The 15437-nt window shown below is 37.2% G+C and overlaps 1 pseudogene; it reads right to left on the bottom strand.

The window, feature by feature from the left end:
- Positions 1–311: 311 nt before the first annotated feature.
- Positions 312–10692, bottom strand: LOC111231082 (annotated as a pseudogene).
- Positions 10693–15437: the final 4745 nt, after the last annotated feature.

Genomic DNA, 15437 nt, shown 5'->3' with positions numbered 1-15437 from the left:
GTGTGTGTGTGTGTGTGTGTGTGTGTGTGTGTGTGTATACATTCTCACTATATGTGAAACACCTTAGATAACAAAAAAAAAAAAACATTTTGCTGACTTTCAAGGAGTCAAATAAAATGCTAATTTAGAACCCTTGTAATTAGTCACAAATCATCTTGAGTTTGTTGGATCACACACTGGGATCCACTTAAACCTAGTGTCTATCACATTCATTAACTATTCTAGATTACTGTCTGGTGAAATTCAGACCATCTTTATGCGAGTGTGCCAGCGGTAAATGTCACAATGCAAGGAGAGTTGCACAACTTCAACACTTTTAAAAATAAAATTTATTAGCTTCTCTAATGTGTATAAATAAAAACATATATGAAACAATGCATATACGTATAATGTAATGAGCTTAACAATAACAGGGTTACATGTGATACAAAGGAGCAGTCTTTATTTTAGACAGTGTATTGTGAGGAAAACTGTACCTTGAAATTAAGCTTTCAAATAGGCATACCTGTAAGTTGCAAATCTACATTCTCTGACAAGAATGAAAGAACATAATCTGTTTGGAGGCAGGGAGAATATGGCAAACTGCAGTTTTGCGTTCCCGTTTCTTTAGATTTTAAAACATCTTTGATTTAATACATTATAAATTCTGTACTTTAAGGTATCACTAACAATGTTGAGGCACAAAGCCGCAACACTATTCACATTGACCTTCTCAGCTTTACATTACACTCAATAAAAACCCTAAAAAGGATTTCACTTCACTCTTTTCCATTTACTGGAGTCACATTGTTCCACAGACTCGTAACGATAGGTCTTTATAAGCAGACCTGAAATCTAGGGACAATATGACTATAATGTTAGACACAGCGACAAAAAAGGTTAAGATACCGAATGACAAATTTTACATGTAACTAACAGATCCAAGAGGATCCAACAAACAACTGGATTTGGATTTTACTAATGTAACAAGGTTTGTCATTTTCTGCAATGGCTTGCTGTGCCAGAATATCAAGAAGACAGTGAGTGGATGCTTTTGTGGGGGTCTGAGGACTTGGCTCTCTAAGGCAAAAAGCAAAGAAAGGAAAGGACCTCTCTTCTTGTGTCTCCCACTGTTTTCTATTTGGTCATGCTTTAAACACCTGACGTGTTCAAATGTCTTACAAAACTGACAGATATGCACATAGGACAAATACTACCTCTGAAAGCTGGCCAGTACTTGATGTGGACTTGTAACAGACCATTAAATATACACCATTGACGACTAGAGGGAGTACCCTTCAACCCACACAACTGTGTGTCAAATTGCCACAGACAAGTCAGTTAAAATGTGTGGACTATTATTGGCCGTTGTCTCAGTTTTTCCTCATGAATTGAAAAATATCACATTTTAAAAGGGGATAACAACATCCAAGACTAACTGCTTCAAAGTTAAAAAAAAAAGAAAAAAGAAAAAAAGAAAAAAAGAAAAAACAGCGGGTAGGTACAAAAAAAAGAAAAGAAAAAGAAACAAGTGGTGTGTCTGCTTTAATACGCAGGTGTACGTGACAGTGAGAGGTTATCGGCACCCAAGGATCATGGCGACCTCATTCAGCCTTGTGGAATGAAGGGACTATGTAGTAGATCTGAAAAACGATGGTCTCTGCTCCATCCCAAGTCTTTAGAAGAGTGCAAAGATCCCCTTATTTTCCCTGATTTATCCATGTTCCCGCGTCCTAAAACTCTGCAAACTCTTTCGCGCATTTTTCTGTTAAAGAAACGCGGATTTCCTCCTCTTCGTAGTCGTCAAAGTTGCTGGTGTCCCCTGGGCCTCTGCACTTTGGTATGAATGGGGCTTCCACCTGCAAGAATAAGAGAAATACTCATTTTAACATGCAGGATTTAGATTTATGTCTAAACAGCCAGTTGGCAAAACAGCAAGAGACAGAAAATGAAAACTATTCTTACAGAGAAATCGTGAAAAAGATTCAAATCACTCAGCACAACTGAAGGATAGAACAGACCTACTGTGTGTTAAGTAGCACCAGTTATGCTAAAATACACTGAAAGCTGACAGCTAAAGGAGGCAGTAAGCTTTAAATGAAGTGCTAGTCAGATGATCAGTATGTGAAACTGTCTCCCTCCACACTTCTCCAATGTCTGGGTCAAACAATTTTTGTGACTTTCCAAACTTGACAATCATACCCCCTTCACACAGCGAGGTAAGTCAGTATGAAGGATTAGAACATTTTTTTAAGCTTTCTTTTCTTCCACACAACTACCTCCCAAAATTTTTGTATGTATAAACAAGTGCAACAGCATGACTTTCTTTGAGGAAGAGTGTGCCCGAAAGTGTGCGCCTTAATCCGTGTTTTAACAATTTTGACAGCAGGCTTTTCATCCCACCTTTGAGCATTGCCATCTGGAACAGCTACAGCATGGACACTTGTGCCTTTAGACATGGTCGGACAACAGTTTGTACACTTTGTAGTTCATCTCAAGCGTAGCCCAGCATTAAAAAGGTATCTTATGTCATGGATTTTGTTTTGCATATGACTGTACCTTTGCTGGCTGTATATTATTCACCCTGAGATTAAACCTTCACAGTTTATTACCAAATGTTTTTACCAAATGTTTGGCTGTGAAGTTGCACATTTTGCAAATAATCCCTAAAAAACATACTTGTACATTTACTTATACTCATTTCCTTTTTAATATTTTGTCATAACAGTTTATTTTCAATAAATTTACACAGAAACACTTGACATTCAACCAATTAAAAACCAGAGACTGGCAGAGCACGTGGGCTTTCTCTTCATTATTAATGAATGTCGATGTCAGTTCTGTTTCCCGGGCTGCATTACACTTTGCATGTTTTCAAAGAGGCACACAGTATACAGCAATCAACATCTTCTTGAGGCTAAAGCTTGACATGACACAAATGTCAAATCTTTGCTGTACTATTCCTTCAAAGGTGTCAGTCCACCTCCCTCAGCTCTGTATTTAGTAAACATACAGTATTTGGCTGGTAGAGAGAATGAAAGTGGAGAGATAGAGAAAGACGAAGAAAATGACTTTAGCTGTGATTCAAAAACATGCAGGAATTTGTTTGTGTGCACACCAACCTTCACTGAGTTGTTAATTGTTTGCAGATGATTTAACAAGTCAAAAAAGTCACCTTTAATGATTGTCAATAGACAAGAAAAACAAAGCAGGCTTCTTGATTTGTGTGTCGGATCTCACTAACTGTTTCTACATCAGAATCACTAGGTTTTGTCACTAGGTTTTGTCTTGTAGAAGCAGAAATTTTGCATCCAGTAACTACCGGGGACCAACAATAAATCAAAGAGAAACATAAAAAGTTAATGAAAATGGTATAATCTTGTAATAAATCTGGACAAGCAGGAGGAGCTGGTTTAAAATTTCTAAAAACATAGTACAATTGTTGCAATTGTTAACTGAGGTTAAAAAGAATCAACAGATCAATAGGATTCAGGCCCGAGCTAAATATCTACTTTGATTAATCGAAACACTATTTCTATTGTTGTCCCTGCAAAATGGCATGTGACACTGATACCTCACAGCCATCAGTGGAGTTGGGTGATTTCCAAGTGACCAAAAAAAAAAAAAAACATAAGACTCTGACAGCCCAGTTTTGAAATGTCTGTTGACATTCACACAGAAAAAAGACTAAAATAAATTTGATGAACAGTCCTCAGATAACAAAACAGTGTAAAATAATACTGTTGCAGCATCAAGGCTGGGAATTTTACAACTTGCAAAAAACCAGTATGAACAAATCAATATCTAATTAACTTGTTGTTTTTTTCACAGGGGTAACGCTGTTTGGTGTCACTACAAAATGCATTTGGTGTCTTGCCTTTCTCTCATAGATAGCGATCCAGTCTGTTGTGGAAAACCATTTGTGGCCCTTAATGTCGTTGACTCCGTTCTTCAGGTTGCCGTAACGTTTGGTCAGATCCACCTGCAGCAGGTTTCTCAAGAGATCCTTCAAGTCGGAGCTGAAGTGGGAGGGGAATCGCACCTAGAAATAGGGAGCAAGAATCTATTAGACTTTCCTTCAATCAGTTTAAATAGCAGCGTTCTGTACAAGCACAATAAGACCTAAGTAATTCTCAAAGTGCAGGGAGGAAGCACATTTCAAATGTAAACATTTCCAAAACAAACACCTGCTTACCTTTCCAGACACTATCTTCTCATAGATCTGAATAGGTTGATCTGCAAAGAATGGAGGGTAGCCAGCTGCCATTTCATAGATGAGAACTCCGAGGGCCCACCAGTCCACAGCTTTGTTATAGCCCTAAAACGGTCAAGACAGACACGGGTGTAAGAGCTTCCTTATTAGGACATCTTCTAAAATTAAGAAAGAACTTCCAAATGCTTCCTACATCCTCATCTGGACCAAATGATAACATTAAGCTGGGGAGATATTCTTTTTTTCGAGACTTGCATAAAAATGCTTAATTTTAATTGTAATTTTCAGTATGAAAACTCACAACATAACATAACATAACAATGCTCATTTCTGTCTACATAGAACACATAAGGTAAAAGGCAATATCCACCATTGCTTACTCAGACTGTGGGATACAACACGTTAATGATACTTTTATTGTGTGTTGTAATTGAGCTTTTTGTTATACCAGCAACCGAAGTGATTTTCTCTACTTGTCTAATTCAAATGTAGTTTGTACTTTCTGGTGGAAAGAGTTTTTGCAACAGCAAAGTCCAATTTCTTCTGGTTGATAAAAACTTAGATTTGGAGCCTTGCACAAAAAAAAAAAAAGGGAAAAAACCCATCACTCCTCTTTTTTGCTGCATTACATTATGGTCTACTGAGGCTACTGAAAGTGAAAAAAAGTTCTTCCTCTTGAGCAGATTTCCTCTTGATGATGGTTCCACAGTGAAAGTGGTCAGTATAAAAAGAAACCTGACATCTACTGTGGATGTTTTAGGTAAATTGACAACTTTATTGCTTGAAATTGGCTGAAAAAAAAAATTGATTGATTGATTGATGTTATCTACTAGTGGAAGTAAATTACTCAGCCAAACAAGGTCTTCTACAGTAAGAACTGTGGGGTGGACTTTTTGTTGCACTACAGAGAAAGGAAAGACCATTCATCTGTTCAAACATTTAAAAAGAAAAAAAACCCCAGAAACTCCATACTTTGCTGAGGATGATTTCTGGTGCCAGGTACTCCGGTGTCCCACACAACGTCCAGGTCCTGCCTTTTACCCTCTTGGCAAATCCAAAGTCTGTCACCTAGAAGTCAGGAGTACACATATTTATTTATACACACCATTCCACAGTGACCTGACCACAGTGTGGACATTTAGGACACAGCAGCATTACTTATTCATTGGTTACGTTCTGGCTCACCTGAATGTAGCCGTGGTGGTCAATGAGAAGGTTCTCAGGTTTCAGATCTCTGTATATGAGATCTAGTGAATGGAGGTACTCAAATGTCAGCACTATTTGGGCGGCGTAAAATCGTGCATGTGGTTCACTGGAAAGGAATAAGAGATAAGTGTGGTCACAGTCACACACGAAAAAAAAAACATGCAACACAAGTAATCTCAAAAACTGATCAATGTTTCTTATAAGCAGAAAATAAAAAGTTAAATCAAGGGGGCACTGCACAATAAGACACTGTATATTTTATATGTAATGAATACTCACCTGAACCTTCCAATTCTTCTTAAGTGTGAGAACATCTCTCCTCCTGGAACGTACTCCATCACCATGTACAAATTGGAGTTGTCCTACCATAAAGGAAAAGACACTTGAACAATGCTGATAACCTAAAAAAGGAATCTTAATTACTACATAAAAAAAAAAAAAAAAGGCATACTGTACCTTAAACGCGTACTCAAGTTTGACGAGAAAGGGGAAGCTCACAGCCTGTAATATCCTCTTCTCATTTAATGTGTGTTCTATTTGCTTGAGTTTCACCACCTGTCAGATAAAAAGAGATAAGATGACTTTGTCAGGCCAATCTCACTGACACTAGCAATAGAGATTGCAAACACTGAGAGGAAAGAAAGCTTTTAGTTATTTATGTATTTTACTTGTGTCCTCTAGTAACCCTGTAATGCAACAGCAACAGGTTAAAATGTCATCTTTTATGGTATTTGCTGGATATATTAAGTGCCACCAAACATTTATTGTCGCTGCACATAAAGCTGCTAATGTCAACACTATTATTTATTTGAAAATGTCCCATGAGGCCTGATACATGTTTTAACTGACCTTCTGCTTGTCCAGTATTTTCATGGCAAAGTATTGCTCTGTTCCTTTGTGTTTCACCAGCATGACTCTCCCAAATGAGCCGGTACCCAGGGTCTTTAATCTGTCAAAGTCATCTAGGCACGTTGTGCTCTGCGAAAATAACAATGTGTTAGATTACTCTGTGGACGAAGCTACAGCAAATGTTAAGTTCAACTTTCCATTATTCTGACCTGTGGTGGGCATTCCCATTTCCGTAAGAAATCTTCTTTGGCTTTGGCTAGAAACTCTTTCACTAGAAGAAAAAAAGATAGTTAGCTTACACAGTTTAGCAACACAGTTTGAGTCATTACTATAAAGACAGGTACAGGTTTTAGGTGGAACTGGCAAAAAGACCAAATGCTATTCTACTAGAAGGGGAAAGGAAGAAATGTGGGAAATGGAAATTAAATTGTAAATCAATGGAGAAGAAAACGGGGAAACGTTAACTCTCATCTGGATATAAATTAAACAGGATATTAAAAAATACCACATACTTTGTTCTAAAGGTGAGATAAAACATAAACACAAGACAACACCATTCAGGACAGGCAGACTAGTGATGCATGCCAAGAAACTCAGTATATTTTCTGTTAATTAGTAGCCTTATTCAAAAAGGGAAAGGGACCACAACACTTTACAGGGTAGGTTTATCTGAGCATCTTGTGCATCACTTGATACGGTTTAAGGGAAAACTATTAAAAACAGCATAAAAATGGTAAGCAGAGACAAACCAATGTATGGGGAACACAGCAGACAGCAGATATCCAGATTGAGAGAATGTGGATAACAAAAACACCAACTTATTATCAAAGCACACAATATAAGCAAGCACATCTAGCAAGTTTTTCACAATGAGACCAATGCCGTTCTGCCATTCTGGTCATCTTTTGGAGGAATGAGCATACCAAAAGTCTCTATTGATCACCAACGTTTTGCAGGAACAATCACCCACATGGATGGGATGATACGGAAGAGAAGACAGAGAGAAATATAGAGTTCATGTACATAACAACAAGTATACCACATCAACAAACATGAGGCATATGTAGTGAACCAAAGCAACAAGAATGAAAACAGAGTTGACATTCACCTGAGGAATTTATACAGAGACTGACTGTCTCCAGTGGTTTTCGAACAACAGGTGTACCCAAATGCCATGTAGCACAAATTCAGTCATGCACATTAAGTCAGATCGAAAAGATAACAATCCATACTAGAGAAAAAGAAATTCAAACCATACTATGTTCTACAAAGCTTCTGGGTTTCTGTAAAAAATATAATTTGGGTTTTTTGCACCTAATTCTGAAAACTGAGATAAAACTGAATTTGCGTTAACAAAATGAATCTAAATTGATTTGTTGTTTACTCACTTAGTTGATCGACGCAAAAAGAATTAAAACTATTTTGATGACTGATTGAACTGATTTTTCAAAATGCCAAATATGTCCTAGCTTCTAGCTTCTCAACAGTCAGGCTTTGCTGTTTTTCTTTGACCTACATGACTGACTGGTGAACTTTTGATTAAACAAAATAAGCAATTTGAAGACGTCACCTTGGGCTTCAGGAAATTGTGATTGATTGTCATTTTTCTATATTTTCAGACATTTTATAGACCAACACTAGGGCTGCAACAAATTTTCCAGAGCCTGAGATGATGTCCTCAAATGTCATGTTCAGTACAACCAACTATCCAAATCCAAAATATATTAAATTTATAATGATGTAAACAGAGAAAAACAAAAACAGATGGGATTCCTCATTTATGCTTGAAACATGATTTAAACAATTAATGAATTATGAAACAGACACAGATTAATTTTGTAATGATCAACTAACAGATTAATCAACTAACTGTTTCAGCTGTAGTCTGACTTTTCATGAGCCAAATGATTAATCAAGAAATTGACCTACAGATTAATTGATAATGACAATGACAATAACAGCATCGATTACATGCTGATTTAATATTCCCCATCCAGAAACTTTAAATAGTTGAAAAATCTGAGCTCTTTTTGTTCACACAAACGTCTCTCCAACATTTTGTACCTTGAGGGAAAAATAAATGGTCCAAAGCCAGCACAGTTGGCCAGCCCTTCCTGACAGCAATGCCAAGATCCAGACAAGCATAACATGGTTTAGTTATGTCAGTCTGTCCTGTTGCACTACACTGTGAAACACAATACACGGGCACAGCGAAATAAAATAGGTGTCATGAAGGCAACTGTTTAATCTCCCTGTGACCAACTGATCCAGCTAGTGGCAGCTATATAGAGTAAACACAGGTAGTCTAGTGTATAAACAGTGCTATAGGTAACCAGGACGTCTTGTCAGAGCGGTTACGCTCCAGACAAATCTGCAGCTCAGGGCACAGTGTCAGCTTAAACAGGTTTAACAGTTAGCTGAGGCCCAGGATCTCAGGATCATAGTTACACTCAAAAGAAATGCTTAGCAGTATGAGAACTATTGCTGATCTGATCATCTCTGTCTGCCCGAGTGTCTGTGGTTGGCACCGTTCACTGTGTCTGCCTGGTCTCTCTCAACAGGTCGATAAATAAGAGGAACGTTTTCACTGCATCATACAGTGACTTTACTTTAAACAAACTAAGTGCATAACTGAACACAGAGGGTACTGTGCAAGTTTTTAAGAGTGTAAAAGTGCATGAAGGTAGCAGAGAAAAGTCAGTGCATACGTGACTGATTTTAAGCCATCAAATGCAACTGATTCTGCAACAAGCAATAAACACCTACAGCTTTTATGTTTACAACCAGGCATAGGGAAACATGTATGATATACTGCATGGGATGCTCAACGATGACCAGCTGCACACATCAAAGTACACGAGCGCAAAGTAACACTGGCCTGGGCCGAGTTACGTCAAACCTTTCAAAGCTTGTAATACCCCTTATCCTCTGACGAAGGTCTGATGACAAGCTGCTCCAGTCAATGACAAGCTGAGTGTGAGAAGTGAGCCTTGATGGACGTTTACCACAGCAAGATTAGAAATGGGGCTCTAAATAAACACAACTGACACAATTGTAGTGTATTTGTGTGTGTGCGCATATGCCAGGAAGACAGTAGTAGGTCTCAGTTTTATGAATGGAAAGAGGGCATTTGTCATTTCTTCACCATATTTGGTAAGGGTGCTGCACAGAGGGAAAGCTTTGTTTATGTAGCCAGGAATAAAATGTAGCAGTGAAGCCCTAGGCAGAAACAGTCCCACACTGCCTTCAAGTAAAATTTATTGGCTATTTATAACAATTACTCATGGGTTTGTGGTTTATTGCTGCAGATTTAAGATCATCAGTGCAAAGTTTCTATCTGACACAGCTAGCCTGTGCTGAGAGGAGGCTGCAACAAAACATACAGTAAGAACCACGTCGTGATTGTTATAAGCTAAGGATAACACCTCAGAAGAGATGATGAGGTGATGCTAGTTTGGGGCCATTATCCAAAGATATAGATGTGAGGCGACAACACGTTACGGCTAACTGTATGTGCACAGGCCTGAACAGCTACCACCATCAAGAGGCAATGAAATGACAGGGGCCTTCTGAGGGCTAATCCCCCCCTCACAGCTAAAGTTAGCAGGCTAGCTGGTCATCTAGCTTGATCCTTCTTGTACTCCAGCTGGCACACACGGAGTAACCTTTTAAACGTGTGAAATCATCCATACGGGGAATTTAACAATAAGCGTTGCATTCACAGCTCTGTGATATGCTTTAATAGCTTGTTGTTAACACTGTCAGTCAATGCTCCCCTTACCCACCCCCTTGCCTTACAGCCAAGAAAACCACAACATTCACGGGGTCTTGTTGCTGCTAGCCACCTTTGCTAGGCCTTTAACTAATTAAATGTGCAAGATCACACGCACAAAACAAAGCCTGAATGGTTGTTTTTCGACAACTAAACGGCGAAGTGTCTGCAGCGCTGGTGGGATAACTGTGCGGGGGATGACGGACGGCCCTCCCCTGCTTTACTTTAGCTGCCAGATAGGACAGTGTTAAGTGCTATAACAAGGGTAGCTAGCTACTTTATGGTTGGTATTGATAAGTGTCAAACGACTAAATACAACATGAAACGCCGTTGAGGCCAAAACAACAGCCCGGACTCACCGCTCTCTAGCTCGTTGCCCTTCTTGGCGGTGGCAGCGTTCCCCATGGTGTGGAAGACACGGCGGTCGCTCCGACTGAGAGGAGATGGCGGTGGCTATAGCTAACCTTCCTACAGCTGATATTCCCGAGCTCCTTCAGATAGGTAAACACAAATCGATACAAATATTTTTGTTGAGTTCAAACGCGAGGAAATAAAGGCCAGTGTCCCTTCCAGCAGCCCCCCTCACTCTCCCTCTGTCTCTCCCTCGCCTTCTTCCCTCTGAAAGGTTTCCGCTCTTGCTAATGGAGCACTATCTGTGTGGTTGACATGAAGCTAGCGGTCACTTCTGTTTCTGACTGAGCTGCTGCTCCCCCCCCGTCCTCCCCCCAAGCCCTCAGCTGCACTCACGGTATGGTTAGAGTTAGGATTGGTCAGAGATGTCTCTGTCAAGATACCAAACGAGCCTTGCTTCCGCGTTTTTGGAGCATCACGATTGCATTCACAGATATGGGATGACATTTGAGTTCTCGTTTGCCTGACTTTATTAGAGGCTAAGTATAACTCAGGCGTTTATTAATGCCTCTTGTTTGTTTGATTTGCAATTACTAATGCAGCTATTAATGGCTACAAGTGCAGTTTCAGGAGTGTTTATATGTTGCCATTATGACCTCATGTTTTAGTATTGAGACATTTCTTTTTTAAGTGTTCCTATAAACTTTTACCCCGTGACAATTACGCTTTCTATTAGCAGCACATTTACTTTTATTATATGCATGTGAAAATTGTCATTATGTATTTAGCTATGGCAAGCATAACTAACTTAAACAGACTGTATTTAAATAATCTAAATAAATAAATAAAATGACAAAGACAAGACAAAATTAAAGTCACATCTATTTTATTCAAATAGTCTAACATTACATATGACAAGTACTCAGATCCTTATACTTAAAAGTTATAATGAGCGAGAATGCTAAAATACTCCATTACAATTAAAAGTCGTGCCTAAATTTTGTAAAGTAGAAGTATAAAGTATGATAAAACTGAAATACTCAAATTAGAAATACCTCAAAATTGCACTTAAGTACAGTACTTGAGTAAATACAATTATCAGTAGTTATTTTCTGCTTATACAAGTGTTAATTGTGACAACTGCAATTTTTAATAGTGTTTATGGCTCAAAGAGTAATAGGCTGTTGACATTCAGATCTAACCTTTTAATATATAACAGGCATTTAATTGTTAAGCATTCCTTGAAACTTTTCCTTCTTGCACATCTCAGCAGGTTCATCTATTTAGAAATGACAGTCATGAGTATGATGAAAACTCACAGTACTTGTAAAAGTAGTTACTTTCAACCAATGCTAATCCAACTGTTAATTGATGCATCTGCAATTTAGTCACAATGCATCCATGATGACTTAGAATTTTTGTATAAACCATAATTTTTTAAGCATTCCTAGAAACTTTTATTCTATTTATTTTAGTTCTATCCTATTATATGACTTTCTAATACATGCTTTATGCTTTGACATCATGTGCACAACAGCATTTTGTGTTTATAAATGACAAGCATAGAAGTTGATAGAGAAACTGATATTTAGATACAGTTTAATAAAAAAAATTTCAAACAATCCAAAAAAAAATATTATACCACAATCATTGGAAAGTGAAGCCATTTAATTTCATTATAGCCCAAAATGCTTAAAAAACAAAAAAAGAAGTGCTCACATCCTTAACTTAAGCAAAAGTAATAGTACCACAATGTAAAAACACTCCTGCATTAATGTATCATGGGCAAAATTTAATGTAAAGTATCAAAAGTAAACGTAACTTAGGTGAATGGCCTCTGTCAGTGTTATCTTATATTACATCATTTGATCATTAATACTTGTGCATTAATGTGTAAGCAGCATTGTAATGTAAAAAAGAGAACAAATCTTAACATCTGAGACAAATCTTCACTTTTTTGATAAAAGTGTGAAATACCATTATTATATATAATATAATGCCCACATTGTTCAAATACCATAATATTAAGTGTTAATTTTCAAGGTAAAATGCATAATTTTAGCAGATATGACCAACATTTATCCACTTGAAACTGTCCACTTGTCAGCACAGTCTCAAGCTCCTCCTCTAGCCAACATTCACTTCCTCAAAATTTGGCCTCGTTTAACGGCATGCAGTCAAAATTACATAATTGCATACACTTACAAAATGATGTAATGACTGGGCCCTGCAGTATTATTGCAGCATTCTAAATCACTGTAGCAAGCACAACGAACCCACCCACCCACAGCTGTACAACTTGTTTAGTACAGTTGTGGTTAAACTCGTTGTTAACTGTTCCAAGTTTGATGTGGAATGAATGAAGCACTTGTAATTTATTTTCATATTTCCACTATATGCTACATCCTCTGCCCTCATTGTGTGAGTGGGATCAGATCTATATAGGCTTCCAGTAAGGGTTGAAGACAGCAGTTGGCCCGTGACATCTTTACTGAATGCAATTGTAATAAAACACAAGCAATTAAAGGATAGTCACTACAGATCAGAAAAAGATGGGATACAATAAACATGCATTAATACTAAAGATACTGCAAAAGAGAATTAGTAGAGTTTGTTCGTAAAGCACCTTCCAGCAAATACAATAAGGGCTTTACATAACACATAAAAGGCATTGAGACAAGATATAAAGGTTACACAAGGCGATACAAAAAAACAATATAAAAGTGTCAACACAGTATCAAGCAAGTACCCATAGAAAGTAATAAACATAAAGTGTGCCATTACTTAAAGTCCACAAGATAAAAGTAACATCACTGTAACCCAGCAGGAAATTAACAGTTACATAACATACATACGTTACATTTGTATTAGCAACACATTAGCTTCGGACAGCTGGTGTAATGGCTAGCTTGGTCAGCAGTCATCTGATCACAGAAAGATCTGACAGATCTGACAAAATGGTGGATGATTATTTACCAGTGAGCAATTAAAGTTTTCCATACAAAAATAGCCTATACTAATAAATTAGAATCATCACTATACATTAAACTACCGTGACTCCAAATTAAAATTCTCCTTTGAATACCTTCTAAAAATGTATTTCAATCAAAAGGTAATAATATAATAATAATATAATAATAATTTTGGTAATGTTTCTTGCATCTGTGTGTTATGGAAGTTTGTTTTTTGTAACATATTTTTGTATATATTAATTTAGTAAAATGTGCTTTTTCTTTTTAACATAAAACACTTTGTAATCTCTGGTTTTTGCAAAATAAATAATAATTATTATATGTGGTTATAATTATAAAAATAGCTACACCTCCACCAGGTGCAATATTACTACTTACATATGATCACATCAGTAATAATAAACATCCAGCGTCATATATATGATAATGTAACTCTCTGAAAGGAGTTTTATTGCCTATAGGGAGCACATTTACTTACAATTTGATGATTTTATGCTCTGTTACTTAAGTACATGAGTTCATGAATATTTTTACATTGTGGTAGTGTATTTTTACTTTTATGTAAGTAAAGAAGCTAAATCTGTGTACTGCTGTAGTTTTGCTTAGGAACTGACCGATTCAGGACAGATCAATCAGCCAACTGTCTATAAGACTGACAGCGAGTTTAGAAATGATTGTATAACCACTGATAGGCCCAAGTGTTCAGTTGGCACAGGGTAATGTAGAGTGCAGCCGACAACAGTTGAGGTGGTTGGGATGGCCGAAGTCACTGCACAGCCTTATGCAGATATCGTAGATCTAATGATCATCAACATAAGGGATGGGAGGTTCCTCCCTCACTGACATACTCAGCCAGCTGTCATATTTTGATTAAGTGTTTGAGGATTTGTGTTTTCGGTTTGATTGCAGTCTTACTCTGTAGCTTACTGCATATATCTCCTCTGTGGTACCCTACCACTGAGGCTAGTGGTTGGTACAATATTCCTCAGTTAGGTTTAGGTGTGTATTCTCACCTTTGAATTGCATTATAAAGGAATATTATATAATTCATTTTTTTTATTAAATTCAGTCTCAAGGTTGTAAATGTCCAGCCTACAATAATAATAATAAAGTTTATTTATAAAGCACTTATCAAAATAAGAGATTACTAAAGGACAAAATGAAAAAAGACAGAAAAATACACAGATGCTGCCAAATTTACTGAAGTCCAGTAAGGTTATAAAACAGGCTTAGAATGAAAAATACATTGTCAAAAGCAATATAAAAGAGAAAAAACGCAATTGATTTAAAACAGGTTATTCAAAAGAAATATATTTTTAGAGGCAATTTAAAATAAGATGCTGATTTTGCAAGACAAACAAATTGTCTGTGGTATCTATTCCCTAAATTAAATATCTATTTCTTTTCTTTTTCTACTGTTCAGTCTAGTACTGACAATTATGCTATGAACGTCTTCAGAATATTTAGAATACCCTAAAGGAGTTTAAATCGAAAAAAACAACTGGACTTGATTATTTGTCTGGGAAGACGTTTCACCTCTCATCCAAGAGGCTTCATCAGTTCATGTACGCATCTGACCAGGCTGGGACCAGTCACAGCCTGGTCAGATGCTATGACCTGTCAGATACTATGACCTGGACAAATGAGAATATGCACAGGCTGAATATTTAGAATATGATTGAACTACATTTTTCCGTAATTCACCCATTTACATTCACAACAGGAAATCTGAGCCAATCATCATTTTAGTTTTCAGTTATGAGACTCTTGATAGATGCTGTATATCACAGTGTGATATAAAAATGGTGTAGTCTATTGTTAGTCTGTGCTCTCCTCAGGTTGCCAAGCATCAATGTGTACTGTTATTACACTTCACCACACAAGAGGGCAGCAGATCTCTGCTCCATAATCTGTGAAGAAAACCTGTGCCACTTCTGTGTATGGTGATGTTTTTTTGTTGTTTTTTTTTTTTTTGTTTTGACCACAGTCACAGAGACTTGATGTCATTTTTCTTGATTAAAGTCAGTTGTTTTCAGTTTTGCGTTCTCTGCTCAGATGTTCTAATTATGTTGTTGCATTTGGTTGACGTAAGTGT

The sequence above is a fragment of the Seriola dumerili genome, unplaced genomic scaffold, assembly GCF_002260705.1.
Source record: "Seriola dumerili isolate Sdu_G_001 unplaced genomic scaffold, Sdu_1.0 BDQW01000291.1, whole genome shotgun sequence".
In the NCBI taxonomy this organism is placed as follows: Eukaryota; Metazoa; Chordata; class Actinopteri; order Carangiformes; family Carangidae; genus Seriola; species Seriola dumerili.
The sequence above is the reverse complement of the archived record's forward strand: the minus strand, read 5'-3'. Positions and strand labels throughout refer to the sequence as shown.